The sequence below is a fragment of the Lycium ferocissimum genome, chromosome 2, assembly GCF_029784015.1.
Source record: "Lycium ferocissimum isolate CSIRO_LF1 chromosome 2, AGI_CSIRO_Lferr_CH_V1, whole genome shotgun sequence".
Classification (NCBI taxonomy): domain Eukaryota; kingdom Viridiplantae; phylum Streptophyta; class Magnoliopsida; order Solanales; family Solanaceae; genus Lycium; species Lycium ferocissimum.
In genome coordinates this window covers 42,854,256-42,869,112 of record NC_081343.1, presented here as the reverse complement: position 1 = coordinate 42,869,112, position 14,857 = coordinate 42,854,256, and the positions used below count along the sequence as shown (strand labels likewise).

The 14,857-nt window shown below is 33.0% G+C and overlaps 1 long non-coding RNA gene and 1 other non-coding gene across 2 annotated transcripts; both read right to left on the bottom strand.

Moving 5' to 3' along the window:
• Window positions 1-4,417: 4,417 nt before the first annotated feature.
• Window positions 4,418-5,833, bottom strand: LOC132048075 (uncharacterized). The gene is made up of 3 exons (XR_009412893.1): window positions 5,394-5,833; window positions 4,659-5,303; window positions 4,418-4,565 (listed from the first exon to the last, which is right to left on the bottom strand). It is a non-coding gene; the product is annotated as an uncharacterized LOC132048075 (long non-coding RNA).
• Window positions 5,834-12,910: 7,077 nt separating this feature from the next.
• LOC132048451 (U6 spliceosomal RNA) lies at window positions 12,911-13,011 on the bottom strand. Its single transcript, XR_009412988.1, has one exon. It is a non-coding gene; the product is annotated as a U6 spliceosomal RNA (small nuclear RNA).
• Between the last annotated feature and the right edge of the window lie 1,846 nt (window positions 13,012-14,857).

Genomic DNA, 14,857 nt, shown 5'->3' with positions numbered 1-14,857 from the left:
ACCTGTCTCACCCGCCCCTCCACCGCTTCCATGTTTTAAAATTTGTTTACATTTGTGACAAATAGCCTAAGTTTTAGTATCATCTAAAATCATGAATTTCTATACGACACTAGTTCTAGGACGTTGCGCCTTAATCGTACCCCGAGTAGGAGGTATAGGGGGACAACCAAACTCTAGACGAGTTAGAAACTTCAGAATCGGACTAGTAGGTGTCTCATTTAAATCTAATTCCTCACCTTCTTCTACTTCTAAATTTTTCAAATCATCAAATTCTAAATTACCCTAAGCTCTATCTAAGGCTTCAGTTTGTAATTCTAAATCTTCTGGAATAGGAGGAAAACCGAGGGGAACAAAAAATTCAATTTCATCAACATGAGTGAAATTCTCCGTATTATTTCTAAATTGAATTTTAGATTTACTAGAAGAACCAGATTTACTAGAAGAACCAGATTTACTCTTACTACTATGGCTAAAAGGGTTAGGAATTTCGACAATTTTACCTAGGACCGGGATTTTAACTTTTTTAGACATATTATCAAAGTATAATAAAATAAAATATGAAAATTAATTGAAAAAAAGACGTAAATAAAATGCAAGAATTAAATAAATTAAAGGATGGAACGAGTGTACCAAACGTCTGTGTAAAAGCAGACGTAACCGTAAACGATGAAATTGAAATTATGTTACTCGAAGCTTGAAAGTTGCTCCAAAATTCAAATATTGCCCACTTCACCAAAATAATAATAATAATAATAATATTTCACCAAATATTAGAGAGTGATATAATTGATAATAAATATTAGAGAGAGAGAGATAATTGGTGGATGATTTGTGTGAAAACGAATAAAAATGAAGAGGTATTTATAGTTTAGAATTTGGATTAAAATGCAATTTATTAAACTTTGGGGTTTTTTTTTTTTTTTTTTTTTGGGGGGGGGGGGGGGGGGGGGGGGGGACGTCCAGTGCTCGACCGAGGCGGGACCGGGACCGTCCCGTCCCCTCTGACACCCTTAGTTGAGGTGTCTAAATGGAAATTTATGTCAAGTTTAGGGGACCATCTATGTATTTGACCAATAAATTAGGACTATATATTGTACAGTACTCTTACAGAGAAAAAGAAAGAATATGCGGCCTCAATACAATACATTGCACTCAGATAATTAAATTTTAGTTTATATACACACATAGCTAACTTTTTTGACACATGATTTATACGTACAATATACAATACGAATGGATAGACTTTTTTTAAAGTCACGTGGCATTTTTTTTAATCACAAAATAAGTTAAATGATTTTTTAAAAAAAAAATCCGTCAGCAAAAAGGGTATATTTGCAGCGTATGTGTAACGACAGGGGTATATTTGCACCATTTTGTAGCAGCTGAGGTATATATACACCATTTTTTTAACGAGGGATATATCTGTCTAAATAGCAAAGTTGAGGGGTATATTTGCACTTTTCCCTATAATAATACACACTTACCGTAAATAAGATATCAACATTATATAAAAGTGTATAATAGGGTATAACAGATGTTTATACACATTTTTACACTATTATATAATATTCTATTAATGTATAGTACAAAATTGAGTTTTATCTCCTACGAACGTCAACCTACGAAACTTCATCTGAAATGGGTCAAAAACAATATCAAATAGCTCAAAACCTTCATTGAGTAACTTTAAATTGGCAGAATACATAAATAGGCCCTCAAGTTTGGCCAAATTTGGCAAAAGATCTTCTCTAACTTTAGGTGCGCGAAGTAGGCACCTCAACTTGTATAAAGTTGAACAAATAAACACGAATGCTCACGTGGCACTGCTGCAACATTGACGTGGCACCTCCAAAATGTCACGTTAGTTCCACATCAACATTTGTGTTTAGTTGTTCAACTTTATACAAGTGTAGGTGCCTACTTGTGCACACCCAAAGTTGGAGGGCATACTTACCAGTTGATGCCAAGTTTGAGGGCCTATTTATGTATTATGCCCTTTAAATTTTAACCACAACTTCGAGATGACATCCTCAATGAATCTCAGCTATCAATTTATCAAAAAGTAGTAAATTGGTCCGCGCTTTGTGCATTTATTAAAATCTATTAAATTATGAAATGAATCTTTTTTTTTAATATCTAAAGACAAAGAGAAATACAATAAATAAATAAATCTAAAATTTTGTCAACCGCGTTCTCTTCATATTGTTCGCGCTTCGTTCAATCATAAAATCATCAATAATTTACTAAATGCAATACAAATAAAAGAGGTATATATATGCACACACACAAAGGCAATATTACAGGTTAGAAGTTGTCCATAAAAGTATACAAATAACCCGACTTTTATAAATGGACTATATTTGTAAAGTTTGTATATATTTCTTAATTAATTATCTCTTTGGCCTGTTGAAAGGTAGAAGCTTGAAGAAAATTTGTGTTCTTTTTTGTGCAATAAACATTGTGTATCTATGTTAGGGTTTTTAAATATTTTGGGAGTCTCTCTTTACATAAAAATTGTGAAATAAAGAAAGTACAAAACAAAAAATAACAACACCCACTTGGACGTTTCTTCTTGAAGCACCCAGACATACAATTATCAATTTTGACGCGGTGCATATTTCTTAGTGATCCAAAACTTAAACAAAGAGCGTCAAATTTAGGGTTCACTTGTGATAATCTTCTTTACGAGTGAGGAACTTAAATGTTTTTGCATAACACAAGAAACACCGAAAGAAGAACATATCTTTATGTTTAAAATATATTCCTTTTAAGTAAGCAATCAGTTTTAAAATTGCAACCTTTCGTTAGTATTTAGCAGATCTTCGACAAAGTTACAAATAACTAATTTGAGCCCAAACTAAAATACAGACTTGCGATCGACAATAAAAAATTCATGAGTTCCAATCTAAAGAGGCTCATAGAAAGAACACACAAAAAAGTGAACAGAAAAGGAAAAGGCACAACACACACATCCTCCTTAGGACCTTAATCATAAGAAAATAGATGGAAAAAAAAATACAAAATTAGTGCATAATTACTAAGCTATCGTTGATACCGTCTTCCGCAAGTTGGTCAACATTCAAGAGTTTTCTTCATCGAATCAAACTAAAGCATGAGTGTAATATACTAAAATAATAATATAAGAACATCATAACTTCAAATATGAAATTAAAAGATAATCTTGGGAGGGTTCTCATGAAACAAAAAGATATTGATTTTATATAGATAAAAATGGAGGAATTTCAAAAGGTATACTATTAAAATTCTAGTTTTAATAGTTGGGGGTTATGCAAATGGTTTTTAAGAGTTATACTACGTGAGTACGTGGGTCTGTTTTAAGAAATCAATATTTACTTTAGCAACCTTTGTTGGCTACTTGAGCTTTATTAGGGAACAGTTCAGGTTTTTTTTTTTTTCTTTTCTTTTTTTTCTTTTCTATTACTCCATTATGTTAAATACATTGAAGTAGAAAATGGGGGAAAAAAAGCTAAAAAGGAGATAAAATATAAATAAAATTTTTGTCCATATAGAGGTGCCATTTCAAAGGTTATTTGAACTGAAGTGGATTGGCGCTCAAAGTGGCCTAAACAATGGATGATATATCAAGTGCACAACTCTTAGCAAGTTTTAATTTTTTATTTGTTTCTTATAATTTGTTTAATCACCTAATAAAATATTTTATTCGGATATTATATAACCTATCAAACAAAAAATTTTAAAAGTATTTTGACAAGATTTCTCGTGGGTTAATTTGGATTATATCTTTGCCCCAACATGTAAATGTGTTTAATTGAGCTAATAGAAATTGGTGAGTTAATAAATAAGTCAATCATTAACTTGCTCAAACTTAGATGAATTTGGCGGGCCATGTCAATTGTCATAATCTAATTTCACCACCCATATAAACAAGCAAAATATCAATATTTTCGTCCAAAATGATGACCAAGCCGATGAATCCGAAGATGTCATTGGGAAACCAAGTAGTCAGTAGGCTTTCGAGGATTGCAAGTATCGATCCACAAACTTGGACATGCTTGCGGCCCCAAGAACGGGTCAACCTATATGACACCCATATTGATAGAAGGGGTGGAAGGGATGTCATTCACGAAGAGAAGAAGCAAGAAATGGATATAAGCACAAAAATTGTATGTGGTGGTTTTTACTTCTCTTTTGGGTGACGTTCTTTGGGAAACTGTAGGACAAATATTCCTACTATATATAATAATGTCACCTGAACCACAATAACATAAAAAAAATGTTTAGATTTTGGATGTTCATTGTCATTGTTATTTGAAGACATTAATTAGGGAGTCAAGCAATGATGCCACAAAAAAATGATTACAGTTAGATATATTTGACAAATGAGTTAGTTTGACAAAGAAAAAAAGAAAAACTGATAAAGAAAATAACAAAAACTAACAAAGAAAAGAATGTATAAAGAAAAAGTAAAAAGATGCACGTGAATAGCACGCCACGTGCATCTAGTAATGGCCACATCTACTGATCTTCCTCAGTAGGCCTCGGGCATCTCCTATATTGGTCTCATGGCATATCACAGGAATTGTCTGCACAAATTTGAATTGAGTTGGTACATTGTATTAAAATACTTTAGGACATGAAAAATGATTAAATACGTAGGAAGACAAAAAAAGACCAACTTGATAGAGAAATCCCACGCCACATCCAGTAATGGCCAAGCCGATGAATCCAAAGATATCATTAGGAAACCAAGTAGTCAGTAGGCTTCCGAGAATTGCAAGTACCGATTCACAAACTAGGACATGCTTGCGGCCCCAATAATGGGTCAATCTATATGACACCCATATAGATAGAAGGTCGGGAAGGGGATGCCGTTCACGAAGAGAAGAAGCAAGAAATGGATATAAGCACAAAAGTTGTATGTGGTGGCTTTTACTTCTCCTTGGTGATGTTCTTTGGGAAACCGTAGGACAAATATCCCTACGATAATAATGCCACCTGAACCACAATAACATTAAAAATGTTTAGATTTTAGATGTTCATTGTTATTGTTAGTTGGAGACATTAATCAGGGAATCAAGCAATGACGCCACAAAAGAATGATTACAGTTTTTTCACTGTTAGATAGATTTGACAAATTAAATTAGTTTGACAAAGAAAAAAGGAAAACTGATAAAGAAAACAGAAAAACTAACAAAGAAAAGAATGAATAAACAAAAACTAAACAGATGCACGTGAATAGCACGCCACATTCATCTAGTAATCTCCCTACGCAGGCCTCGGGCATCTCCTATATTGGTCTCATTGCATATCATAAGAATTACCTGCACATATGAATTGAGTTGGTACATTATATAAAAATACTTTAGGACACGAAAATGATTAATATGTAGGAAGGCCAAAGAAGGACCAACCTGATAGAGGAATCCCACGCCACATCCAGTAATGGCCAAGCCTATGAATTCGAAGATATCATTAGGAAACCAAGTAGTCAGTAGGCTTCTGAGAATTGTAAGTGCAGATCTATAGACTAGGACATGCTTGCGGCCCCAAGAACGGGTTAATCTATACGACACCCATATAGATAGAAGGAGTGGGAAGGGGATGTCATTTACGAAGAGAAGAGAAATGGATATAAGCACAAAAATTATATGTGGTGGCTTTTACTTCTCTTTTGTGATGTTCTTTGGAGAACTGTAGGACAGGACAAATCTCCTTATGATAATAATGCCACTTGAACCACAATAACATTAAAACAAAATTAGAATTTAAATATTCACTGTCATCTTTAGTTGGAGACATTAATCAGGGAATCAGGGAATCAAGCAATGATGCCACAAAAGAATGATCACAGTTTTTCCATAGTTAGATATATTTGAGCAAGAAACAAGGAAAACTGATAAAGTAAACAGGAAAACTAACAAAGAAAAGAATGAATAAAGAAAAAAGTAAAAAGATGCACGTGAATAGCACGTGATCCCCCGTTTGGTAAAAAATATTCAAGTCCAATTCACTCAAAAGAGATAATATTGAATTCAGTATTGTACGGTGATACCCGAACTCATTTGTATACCTTATGGACAGTAAGTATATTTTTAAAATTAATTCTTTTATTAATTGGAAAAAATTATTTTACTGCAGAAGTTTGAAAAATAAAATAATCAACAAATACTTGAAATAGGTGGATGACTATAAAAAATAAAAAAGGATGCTACCACACTTAATGTCCAGGATTTATTCAATTAAGTCGCATAATACCTATAGATTATGCTTTTCCAAGGTTTAGTTACCTCCCAACCCCCCGTTTACATATTTGATTTCGTTGTTTCTTTAATTGTTTTTAACTGAACTTTTGGAGATTGGATGATATTTCTCAAAATCTTTATTGCATTAACTTGCTTGTTGTGATGCGTAAAATCGTGTGCTTTGTCTTAGGGGTGTTAGACTACGCTGTGATAATATAGTGTCATATTCATGCCGGTCGGATCTTCATATTAGTTTAATCCAATATTGACGATGTTCACGAACTTAGTACATGGAAATCGTCCCACCAAGAAAAATATAGTTGTGATATAGCAATTTATAACCTTGACTCATTATATATCACACACTGAGTTGGGTTGGGTTGAGTTTTCTATTCAGAGCTTATGTCATTTTTCTGCAGAGAAAGAAGTAGACTGACTTTTACACCCATAATTTTTCTCAAAGGAATTTCTTAATAAAGATATTTATAAAAGTAATTAATCCAAATCAAATAGTATAATATTGAAAAGGGTAATTTAGGCACATTGTAACTTTTTACATACTAATAAATTGATTGCATATAGTGTTACAAAGAGTTCAAAATAAGGAAGATAATCACAATATTATAAGGGAGACTAACGTTACGATTGACACAAAGTCCTGAGGGAAGTAATGTGAAAAACATTTTCTAATAACTAAACAGAAATGTCTTCCTCATATATGGAACGTAAATTTTCCTACGGGAGAAAGACAAATTTAATGTTAGAATACAATAATTGATGAGGTTCATTTTATCCTACTACTAATTATTGATGAAAGTGATGCTACGTGATTGGCAGTGTGGACACAATTTTTTCGCTAGGGACAAATTCACTGTGTTTGCACTTGCACACTTGATAGGAGAGGTCCCTTTCCCAGTTCTCCCCGCTTCCTAATTTCCCTAACTATATATCTTCTCAACTTTTGGGGTAGACTTGTCATAAATTTTCATGCAGAGTTTTGCTCTGAGGCAGAAGCCCAGCATCATGCATTTCTATCCTTGAGATCGAAGACACATTGTCGCATAGCAGGAGCCAGGAGCGAATTTATGTATAAAAAATGAGTTACGTGAATTCATAGTCACCCGACTAAACTCGATATATTAGGTGTATAATTCTTAAAATATATCTATTTTATCTGAGAGAACATATGGTCAAAACAGATTAAGTGGAGCATCGGCTAAGTATTGAGTTTACTTCCCTAAGGCCTTGGGATCCAATCCTACTTGCTACACTCTTGCTTCTACTTTTCTTTTTAATTTCTAAAGCAAGTTTTCCTTTATTATTTTATTTTCTTTTCTTTCTTAATGCTATAGCAGGTTTTCCTTTTTTATTTTAGTTCTAACCCTCCTCTTTTGTTATTATGCATCTCCTCGATGCCTTTGTGATTATAAAACAACTTATCTTTTGCTCGCAGTTAATGTCACTATTAAATTTTATATCTTATCTTAAAAGTAATGGTGAATCTTGAATTCGTCTCTGGCAGGAGCTAAAAAGTTACGTACGAGTTCGGCGAATTCAGTGACTTTAGCCCAAATTCTATTTTATAATTAAAAAAATCACTAAATATGTGCCACAATTAAATCCAGAACTCATCAATTACTAAAACATCATGTCATTATCCTAGAATTAAGAATTCATAAGTTCAAATTTTAGCGCCGCCTCTATAACAACGGAGATCACGAACATTACTCATAAGGGCGCCCCACAACTTCAATCATCTTTATAACTACTTCAATTATGAAGCTACGTAGCTATGTGTACTAACCTAGACTCCCTAGGACCTCTGCCTTCTTCAATTAAAAATTATGACAACCTTGAGTCCGGAACCAAAATGACTCAATAAAAAACCAAGTGAACCAAAATATCCCAACTAAAAAAAAAGTTACAAAACTAAGTTTTTTAGAAAGAAAACATCGCGGCTAAAGCAGCTCACGGAGACGGAGTTGAGATTCGCTTTAGCGCATTTTATCGCGCTAAAGATTTTTTTTTTTTTTTTTTTGCATAGCGCAGTATTTTACTGCGTTATAGCTAGCACTAAAAAAAAAAATTTGGTAAACTTTTTTTTGTTTTTTTTGCATAGCGCAGTATTTTATTGCGCTATAGCTAGCACTAAAAAAAAATTGGTAAACTTTTTTTTTTTTTTTTTTGCAACACTTAGTGTTTTTTCCATACTTTGACTAACGATTAGTCGCGTGTCAAGACTCCGAAACGTCAATATTTTATATAGAACCTGATATTTTTTTCTGCGTACAATAATGTAAGCTCAATACATCAAGGATACGTAGACGTTCGGATCGTCATTTTAGGGGTTGAAAAGGTGCCTGAAGTAAGTTTTGTTTGATCGTAGGTTATTTTAGTCAACTTTATATGTCGAGAAAATTAATTGAAATTTATTTTCAAAAATTGAAACCGTTGAGGTAGTGAAATTGACATTCACAAATACATTACCCCGGATTTTTACGTTGAAATCTATTGCGTATCATCATCTTATAAGTAAATAAAATTGAAAATTCCGTGCCAATTTGGGAAAATTGAAATCGAATGGGATAAAAGGTGTTTTTTTAAAAATCGGCTAAAACCGCCTTGTGGCAATTTGTCCGCATAGATCTCGGAAAAATACGCAAGTTCAAAAAAAAAAAAACGCGTAAAAAACGTACGTCCGAGCGCAAAGTTATGACCATCTAAAGTTTGACCACTTTACAACTAGTTTTTCTCTCTATATTTTTTAGAATTATATTTATATTCAAAATAAAGTTATGTCTTGATTAAAAAATAACACGCTTAAATTAAAATCTTAAAAAATAAAACGCCCTAAAGTTTCCAAACAAAAAGTACTTCGGGTACCTTTTCAACCCCTAAAATGACTATCCGAACGTCTACGTATCCTTGATGTATTATGCCTACATTATTGTTCGCAGAAAAAATATCAGGTTCTATATAAAATATTGACGTTTCGGAGTCTTGACACACGACTAATAGTTGGTCAAAGTATGAAAAAAAACACTAAGTTTTTTCAAACAAAACTTACTTCGGGCACCTTTTCAACCCCTAAAATGACTATCCGAACATCTACGTATCTTTGATGTATTGGGCCTATATTATTGTACGCAGAAAAAAATATCAGGTTCTATATAAAATATTGACGTTTCGGAGTCTTGACACACGACTAATCGTTGGTTAAAGTATGAAAAAAACACTGAGTTTTTTCAAACAAAACTTACTTCGGGCACCTTTTCAACCCCTAAAATGACTATCCGAACGTCTACGTATCCTTGATGTATTGGGCCTACATTATTGTACGCAGAAAAAATATCGTGTTCTATATAAAATATTGACGTTTCGGAGTCTTGACACACGACTAATCGTTGGTTAAAGTATGGAAAAAACACTAAATTTTTTTCAAACAAAACTTACTTCGGCACCTTTTCAACCCCTAAAATGACGATCCGAACGTCTACGTATCCTTGATGTATTGGGCCTACATTATTGTGCGCAAAAAAATATCGTGTTCTATATAAAACACTAACGTTTTTGGAGTCTTGACACACGACTAATCGTTGGTCAAAGTATGAAAAAAACACTAAGTTTTTTCAAACAAAACTTACTTTAGGCACCTTTTCAACCCCTAAAATGACGATCCGAACGTCTACGTATCCTTGATGTATTGGGCCTACATTATTGTACGCAGAAAAAAATATCAGGTTCTATATAAAATATTGACGTTTCGGAGTCTTGACACACGACTAATTGTTGGTCAAAACACTAAGTTTTTTCAAGCAAAACTTACTTCGGGCACCTTTTCAACCCCTAAAATAACGATCCGAACGTCTACGTATCCTTGATGTATTGAGCCTACATTATTGTACGCAGAAAAAAATATCAGGTTCTATATAAAATATTGACGTTTCGGAGTCTTGACACACGATTAATCGTTGGTCAAAGTATGAAAAAAACACTAAGTGTTGCAAAAAAAAAAAAAAGTTTACCAAATTTTTTTTTAGTGCTAGCTATAGCGCAGTAAAATACTGCGCTGTGCAAAAAAAAAAAAAAAATCTTTAGCGCAGTAAAAGATAGTTTTGTAACTTTTTTTTTTTTGTTAGGGTATTTTGGTTCACTTGATTTTTTATTGAATCATTTTGGTTCCGGACCCGACAACCTGTAAGAAGCTACGTACATTTATGTAATCTTCTCTTCGTCCTTTTAATTTCCTTTATTTTTTGTCTCGAGGGAGAGTGGGGTTGCATGGGTGAGAGTTGGGGCCTTGGGACACTATTTGCGTAGCTTTTGAGACAAAAAGAGGATTCAATAGCACTTTTTATTAATATACCATTTAGGATTGTGGGAGAGGGGATGGGATTTGGGATATAAGGATTTTCCCTAATATTAGACGATTGTAAATATAAATTCTATCGTCATTCTAGGATTGTTGAATATGATTTTAATAAAATATATCTAAACAGTAAGTACTACTTTTAATAACAAAAAACTAATAATCGAATTCGTAGCGTATTTCTTGATGGTATTGATGAGGCTGAGGAGTAGCCTCCTTCTTTATTAATTTGTCATTCTTTGGAAATTGCTCCCCTCTTTTTCCTTTAATCTTCTTCTTGGTAAAGGCAGGGAGAAAGGGCCATCGACAACGCATTAATATAATCCCGTGCGTCATCAAAGTGGACAATGGAGAATTATAACCAAAATGAATTTTCCTTATCCAATTATGATTTAGCAAATTGTTATATAATTTTATTCAATAAGAATAAGGGTTGCGTGGTCCACAACTTACATAAGATTTTTTCATCATATTTAGAGGCATCAGGGGTTGAGCCTTCTCGGAAATAGAAAAAATTCTAATAGAAGCACTTCCTTTTGTAATAGCGCAAAATAAAATTAGTCAGACAAGTAAATTTCACGTAAGAGAAAAAGAAAAATACTTTTATGTAATTCATGTGAGCTAGTGCGATTGCAATTCACCTTGCATTTGCAACTTTTAGGCTTTCGGTTGCCCAATACTTGGGTCATGCTGCATGTGATATGAGCAGTGTGATTTGTCTCCTAAATCTCTACGTTGGTCACATGGTAGGGCTAAATTTACTCTTTCACATACACTTGGACCTCATCAAGGACCTTACCATATTTGACCGCAACACAAGTGCAGTAATTAAGATCTCTTTTAATTTGATGCAGAGGCCACGATGGAGTGTCTTTTGCAAATTAAATGTTGGGGCAAAACTTTTAGATGAAGTCCATCACTTTAGTCAAGATTTATCATATCAAATTATCGAAAACAATAAAGCTAGAAGCAGAAGAGTACTTAAGAAATCCAATTAAATTAAATTATCATATTAAATATTTGAGAACTAATGAATTCTTCAGGTTTCAGTCTTGCTATCGTTGATCTTTCAAATCAAAACGCGAACGACTCTCTCTTTTCTAATGTGCGATATCAGAAAAGATATACGTACTCTGATTTGGGATCATAATCTTATTTGTAATTGCACAAAATTTGCATTTTTCTAACTTATTCTTATTATATCAGAGATTACATCATTAAAGATACTGTACATATATTTATGTTGCTTTGCATTTGGATTTTGTACGTACAATATTTGTGATGATATGATTATAACAACTGGTTGAAAGCCATTCGTGTAGCCGGTGGCGCATAAAATGAGTACTTCTGAACCTAGTATTCAATATATGGTGAAAATCTTTAAAACTTCAACAAATATTACAATCCAAATTCATTTATAATTTAAAAATTACAATTAATTCAATTTCAAAAAATTTAAAGATTTTATTCATCCATTGGAAATCTATATTCGCCTCTCGACGTTTTGCGTGCAACCAAACGAATTCATCATTCCTGTTGCTTCCACTTTGCAAGAAAAGAATAAGAAATGCATAATTGCACTTTGGATAAATAAATTGTTGCAGCATCGTATAACGAACCGTCCATTGCTTAAAAGAATAAGAAAATAACATATAATGGAACATTTAGCTGTACATAGAATATTAACGTGTCTAGGCGAACATGCGGGTTAAATGTTATACTATATTTATGGAAAAAAAAAAAAAAAAAAAAAAAAAAGGACCGAGCAACAAATCAGAAGTTTCGTTTTAGATCGTACTTTCCATCGTACTTACATGCGCAATGACATGAGTGGAACAATAATTAATTCTTCATGAAATTCTTTTTTCCCCCTCTTTTTATATGGAGAAGAAGAAAATAGGACAAAAATAGAAGAAAAAGCCTACTACTACAGCCCAACATGTGCAAATATATATGACCACTTTGACATTTTCCAAATTATATGACCACTTGTTTTCTGCCAGTTCATGTATTTTAAAATTGTGAGAGTATGTTAATTAATACCAACGACTAAGAAATATATAATAGGAACCAGCGAATAGAATAGGACAATAATAATCTAATAGAATTTTTTGGGAAAAAGTACAACTTGAAATGTTGTAAATCATAAAACCTCAATGTAACATAGGAAATATGGACCGAAAAATGGACCATATGAGTATGCTATCATGATAATATGGGCCTACCTATGTTAGGAGGTCACGGATAACCTTCAGTTGATTCTTCAATCAATACTGTGATGCTTTATGGGAATGATCGATCATGGTAAAAAACTTTTTTAATTTTGCATATTCTTCGATTTTTGTGTGTCATTCTTGTGCGGGATCATGATAATCTTCTCCGCATCATTCCAATTTTATTGCATATTTTTTAAAGGACTGGTCCAACCATTCTTAACAACGGATTACTAAGGTCGGGCATCAACTAAACCAATCTCTGGTGGTTTTAAGAACTGGCTAGATTTGATTTTTATTAACATAAAACATGTATAATTGCAAGATATATACCACAACTTTTTAGCAATTAGATTTGAAGGTATACCCTCTTTCTCTCAGAAGGTGTAACCTTCTAGTCCCCCTCCATTCTCTAATTATTTGTTTTTTCCCTGTTTTTTTCATCAATAAAATTTCAACCATCTCTTGTTGATTTTAATTAAGAAAAAAGGAAGAATATTTGACTTGTACTATTGGCTCTAGGCCTGAAATGTCCATATATTATTCGTTGGCCGTTTTTCTAATAGGAAAAAGGACAGACAAGAGAATTACGAGGAAGGTAGGGAAGGTATATACAAATAATTATGCTAATTACTTAATAGACATTTGGACAATTAGATAAGATGTTATCTACCCAATATCATGTGTTAATGTCTAGAACTAGAGTTGCCTCTCATTATTGATGCAATTATGTGGGACTTGCACATGGCCTGTTTCTCTTCTCCCTTGAAATCCAACGTGATTACCATCCACTAATCAGTGTTTTAGGTGATTGACGTTAACTAGTTAGCTGCCTTAATCTGATTTGGAAGAGACAGAGTAATTAACAACGTTAATTACTTGTACTTCTAGTTTTAACCTCTTCAGACATGATTAACTGAGCGGTCTAATCTCAGTAGCTTAAAAGATCCCATTAGAGCCAAATGAAAATAAAACCTTCTTTTTTGCTTTCCTTAGGCTTCAGTCCATACTATTTGTATTTTAGATTTTTCGCTTTATGTACATCAAAAAAAGTTATAATTAGTATCATCATTATAAAAATTATTTGTTAAAGTTACCAGCTTAATATTTTCTTAGACTTTTTAGATCATTAATTAGAGTAAAGATAGACTTGAAAAAGATAATTAATAGTACCAGCTTAGTGTCTGAACTCTAAAGTAACACTTTTTTTAGACCAAAATTGAAAAGCTAAAAAGATACATTTAAAATAGACAGGTGAATTTACTAATTTGAGTACTCACGTCCAATGAATCGTGAGAGAAATATTCATTGTTTCAATCCCCAAGATGTCATATTTGATGAGGTTGGATTTGCTTGCAACTTAAGGTTTAGATTATACTCACAGAGAAATGAAAAGCTAGTGATAGGAACAAGGCACCAAAGAACAGATAATTCCTTGCAGCTGAAACATTGCGATCCATTATTTCCTTTATCTTTACTGTTCCCAAGAATTATATGCCTATTGTTGTTATATATTACTATCTACTGTAGACTTGCATAGTGGACTTAGATAAGAGTTTGAAAAGGCACGCAACATTGTTGTGGCCTAATGAATAATGGTCAATGAAATGGCTTCAAATTCTTAAAATCGAGATTCAAATTCTAGCAGAAATAAATGATATTCGGTGAAATATGATATCTTTCTATCTACTTTAAATTTTGGTGTATAGAATTATCCGCTACTTATCAATAACCGAAGTGGGAGCAAATTGACATAGTACATTCTCACAAAGGGTAGTGTAAATGCCATAAACGTTGATGGGAACAAAAGGAATCATTATGCTTGGCGTGCCTAGAAGGACAAGCGGAATAAGATTCTTATTCAAAAATAGGAGAATCTTGAACCATAATATCAGAAGGAAATTACTAGGACATGATCAACTTCATGTTCGATACTTTAAAGCTGGCTCTGTTACTTGTTAGGGGAAATGACACTCTGTTCCTTAATCTTTCCCTTAGTTGGCACAACGCGTTTTAAGGATTTCATTCCCTAGTGTGCCACGAAGTAGAGG